This window comes from Rhinoderma darwinii, chromosome 1 (genome assembly GCF_050947455.1).
Source record: "Rhinoderma darwinii isolate aRhiDar2 chromosome 1, aRhiDar2.hap1, whole genome shotgun sequence".
NCBI lineage: Eukaryota > Metazoa > Chordata > Amphibia > Anura > Rhinodermatidae > Rhinoderma > Rhinoderma darwinii.
This window is the reverse complement of record NC_134687.1, coordinates 276,259,594-276,265,056: the sequence shown is the minus strand read 5'-3', so window position 1 is coordinate 276,265,056 and position 5,463 is coordinate 276,259,594.

Genomic DNA, 5,463 nt, shown 5'->3' with positions numbered 1-5,463 from the left:
CCATCCCTTTCGGCACCCGTCTTTGGTTATGTTTTCACACTATAGCAAGATAATGACCCAGTCAAAAGAACGACAACAAGTGCTGAAGAAAATGGTTTTGAGATGTGCAAGTTACGAGCCAAAATAACCTTTCGCAGTTGCTACAAGAGAAGTGGGGTGCAATTGGGGCTGAAGACATAGACCAGTTGACCGACAGAATGCCTGGATTTGCAATGCTGTGATCGCTGCTGAGGGTGGATACAGTGATGAAGGAAAGCTTTAACGTGTTAGTGACCGCCCACTAACGGGCTTTATTCCGATGCAATAGCCTTTTTACGACGCTGCATCAGAATAAATAAATAGAGCAGGTAGCCATTAAATCTCCCTGTTCTCAGCTACCAAAAAGCTTGGTCATTGAGGCATAAAATAGGCATAAAATAGGCTGGTCACTAAGGCCTCATTCACACGGCAGGGATTCCCGGCCGGGTGCCGGCCGTTCATAAATCGGCCGGCACCCGGCTGCATTAGGAATAATAGACCCCTAATGGGGCTATTCACACAACCGATTTTTTGACGGCCGGGAAAACCGGCCGTCAAAAAATAGGACATGCTCTATCTTCGGCCGGGTACCCGGCCGCCCGGCTCCCATAGAAGTCTATGGGGCCGGGTAATACACGGCCATCACCGGGATGTGTCCCGAGTGATGGCCGGGTTTTCCGGCGCTTGCGCTCTATCTCCTCCTCCTCACAGCGCAGAGTGCATGTGAGGAGGAGGAGTTGATGCCATTCTGACGAATGGCATCGCTGTACACTGTGTGGCAGGGCCGGGGTGTACAGCAGGTGGAAGGGAGCGCTGCGCTGGCTCCCTTCCCCTGCTTGTTTTCCTGGCCCAGCGACACCTTCGACGGCGCCGCTAGTAGCAGCAGCTGCTGCCGCTGCGGCTGCTACTACTGTAGCGATGCCACTATAGCAGAGCAGGGAGGTATCTCCCCGCTCTGCTATGTGCTAGCTGCACTTTAGCTCCTTGAAGGAGCGGAATCCCCGCGGAGTTGCCGCTGATGTCACTGTCCAGATCTGCCCGGCCCGGATGCAAAACTTTATGCAAACCGGCCGGGCAGAATGGCCGATTTTACCGGCCGACACTCGGGCTCGGGAACGACCCGGTCGTGTGAATCCCGCCTAAGGGGTTAAAAAAAATCAAGGCTTAATTTATTTGTAAACAATGTTTGAGTAGAAAACATGTTTATTCGTTTAAATACAGTAACTGCATATTCATCACAAACTAGTTTATTTTGTTTCAAAAAAGTCGGCTTTTGGTGGTTTATTCAAATTAATGAGCACTGGTGTATGGATGTATGTTCATATGTATGTATATTTGTATGCATGTATGTTACATACTTAGTACGATTGAAAACATACATGTTTAACCAAGACCAATGTATGTTTGTAGGTATGTTCGTATGCATGTATGTTAATATATTGCTATGTGTAATGTCCGTGGTCGCTGACCACGAACTCCTTCCAGTCGACGCCCTTCTCTCAAGAGATGTCTGCACATACGGCCATCCTGCTCCATAGTGACCACCAGGGTGCGCTCAGTCCAGACTTAAGAAGCCAGAGCGCACGCATGTTGGTGATTTGAGCTAATTGCTCCAGAGCACCCTGGGCTATAAAAAGGTCCCAGCCCCATCCTCCCACGCCTGAGCTTTGTTGTTGCTTTCCAAGTCTGTCTTGAAAATGGTCCCCTAGTGTTTCCTGCTCCTGTATCCTGATCAAAGTGCCGTACTTGGCTGTATACCACGCCTGTCCTGCTTCTCCACGCCTGACGTCTACCTGCTGCCTAGTTCCTGCCTTGCTACTGTCCGAGCTGCCCCAGGTACCCTATATAAACTATAGACTCTGACCTGCGCCCTGTTGGCCAGCTGCCATACCAAGGCGGTATGGCCCAGTGAGTCCGCGAACCCTATGTGACACTATGTTTAAACAGGGCGAATACACTGCGTAAAAGTACACAGTGTTTCCACCCTGGTTCCCGCAGGGAATTCCGGCCAAAAAACCACACCAAATCGTGGTTCCGTTTTTTGGCCGGAATGTCCACTGCGGAAAACAGCAGGGAAAAAAGAAGAACCTATACTTACCCAAAGCCATACAGCACTTCCTGCCCTGGTAATGCTAGCCTGGTGCTGCTATGTTGTATCTGGCTGGTCATGAAGAATAGGGGGGAACCTACATATTTTTATCCAATTTTTTTAATTTTTTTTTAAATGACATGGGCCCCCCCCCCCACATTTTTCATAGCCAGCCAGCTACAACATAGCCGCAGCAGCAGCAGGCTAGCATTACCACGGTGGGAAGAGCCACAGTTTCTGGCCTTTTCCAGCCTAATAATACCAGCCTGCAGCCGCCCCAGTGCCCACCCGTTCGTACAGATATTCGGCTACTGGATCTTCCCGGTACCCCTGGTGGTGGTGGGTACTGGGGTAATAATGGGGTTGCCTCTGCAACGGCTAACACTAAGCCCGCCTTAGTAATGGATGTTGTCAATCAGCCAGCAGCCATTCCTAAGGCTGTAGTAATAAAGTTTAAAAAAATACAAAGACATAAAAAAAATTTTTTATTGAAATAAAAAACCCCACAAGATCATCATTAACCATTTTATTGAATGTAAAAAAAACATACACAAAAAAACCACATTAGTAACACATGTGGTAGGCTTAGATACAGGGCCCATGTGTGATACTGTCTGATGGGCCCTGTATCTAAGCTTACCACATGGTAGGCTTAGATACTGTGCCCCAGCAGACAGTAATGTTATACTTACCCTCCTCTTCCACTCCGGGAGCATCGGAGGTCCTGACGCCATTCAGCATCATGATGTTGTGCGTGGCGCAGATAACGTTGTGATGTCATGACGCTCAAAGGCGTCAGGACCTCTGCTTCGCTCGTGAGGGTAAGTATACTGTCTATTACTTTAGTAACAGGGGCCTGTGTAGTTTACTACATAGGTCCCTATAGTAACTTTTAATAGACAGGGTGCGGGGGGCACCCCTGGCTTCGGAGCCCGGTCGCAATTGCGACCGCGGCGACCACTATAGCTACACCACTGGAGCTACAGCTAAAGTCCAAATGAGTCCATTAAGTTGCATCCAGTCTTGGACTGCAGCTGTCACTCAATAGTTAAAATCAATTATGTAGTATTTAAAAAAGTTTAGGTGTAGCCCTGGCCTAAGAGATTCTTCAGAACAGTCCAGGGTTTAGGCTGCTTTGAGTCTCATTAGCTGGCAGTTGTGAGAGTGCCTTTAAGAAATGTATAATCTACTCATGTAGGGATCTGGGGAAGACATGCATTACCAGCCTGTGGGAGTCAGGAGTTCTGGTAAGAACATGTTTGCTTTGAGGTGCTGGACAGTATGGCCTAGGGTTTATTTTCACTGTGTTGTACCACCGCTTTGCCTGCGATGCCGGTGTCGGCTGTATGTTACAGCCGACACTTCAGAGTAACTAGCGGCATTGCGCTCGAGCGCGATCCCGCTAGTTTAACTCGTTAAATGCTGCGGTCAATATCGACCACAGCATTTAAATCGTCTGAAAGAGGGAGGCGACCCCCTCTAACAGCTTATCGCGCCCCCCGCAACGCAATCGCGGGAGAGACGATGGTTGCTATGGCTGCCTGGGGGCTTAATGAACGCCCCCAGGTCCGCCATCTTTGTACACCTATTAAGCCTTGCCTCCGGCAGGGCTTAATAGATGCCTGTCAGAATCACGATATACTGCAATACATTAGTATTGCAGTATATCGTGCAAGCGATCTAACGATCGCTGGTTGAAGTCCCCTAGGGGGACTAATAAAAAAAGTAAAATTGAGTTAAAAAAAAAATGTCAAAGTTCAAAAAACGCCCCTTTTCCCATTTTCCCCCTAGAGCAAAAAAAACAAAAAACATAATTGGTTTCGCCGCGTCCGTAAAAGTCTGAACTATTACAATATATCATTATTTAACCCACACTGTGAACGCCGTAAAAAAAACAAAAATTGTAAACGCCAGAATGTCTCTTTTTTGGTCACCTAATCTCCCACATAAAATGAAATAAAGTGATCAAACAGTCGCATGTACACCAAAATGGTATTATTAAAAACGACAGCTTATCCCTCAAAAAATAAGCCCTCATACCACTTAATCGACAGAAAAAGCAAAAAGTTATGGCTCTCAGAATTTGGGGACGCAAAATAAATTTTCTTTTTTACACTTAGGTTTTTACTTGTAAAATATAGAAAAAACTATATATATTTGGTATTGCCGTAATGGTATTGACCCACAGAATAAAGTTAACATGTGGTTTTAATTGCACAGTGAATTCCGTAAAAACGGTGCGCAAAAAACCATGGAGGAATCGCTGTTTTTTCATTTTATACCCCACAAATAATTTTTTCCAGTTTCCTAGTACATTATACGGCAAAATAAATGGTGCTACGAAAAACTACAACTCGTCCCGCAAAAATCAAGCCCTTATAGGACTATAATCGACGGAAAAATAAAGACGTTATGGCTTTTGGAAGGTGGGGAGGAAAAAACTAAAATGAAAAAGGGCTGTGGCGGGAAGGGGTTAAAGGCTAACCAAATGTTTAACAAACTTCTGACATGTCATAGTGCTGCGCTATTGTTGCTGGTATTTTTGACGGAATCTGACAAGAGGCCTCGAACGGAGCATCCATCACAGATGTGGACAGACCCTCAACTAAACCCAGACTAAAGACCTATGTACACGGGCCGGTTTGGCGAATGCTCCTTGGTACGTGCGTACACGATTGTTTCCCGATCGTTGGCCCAAGTAAACAGGACGGTGATCAGCCAGCAAAAGCTCGTTCATTGGCTGATCTCATCTTTTCGGCCAGGGCTACACCTAGACTTTTTGCAATTGATTTTAACTATCGCGCTACAGCTGAAGTCCAAATGAATGCGTTGAGTTGCTTGCAATCTTGTGGCCAGCAGCCGACACTCAATAGTTTAATTCAATTACAAAAAGTCTAGGTGTAGCCCTGGCCTAGCCTGCTGCCAAAACCCCTCTGGTGGCAGCTTATCTCCCTTTAGAACAAAAAGATTGGGCGCGTCGAAATCCAACTGGCCGATCCTTCGCTCGGGAGCCTAACGTGTACGGCCATCTTGAATCTTTCTAGATCGCTTGGGGATATGTAGGAACGTTACAAAATTTAAAAACAAAACAGTAATCCTACAGTATTTGTGTTACTTGTAAAGCAATTGCTAGTAATACATGTGGCTGCTATCTCCATGACGGTCATAACATTCTTCAGCCTCCATCATACAGCACATGCCCTTCTCTACTGCCAGTCTCCTCATGTATGTTAGCTCAGCAGTGAAACCGCGCCTCCCAGCCCAGCCATAGATTATAGGCCACGGGGTATGACGTAGAACGCCTCATCCCTAATAAATCCCTCCACCACGTGACCGTGCTATGCCACGCCCCCAAT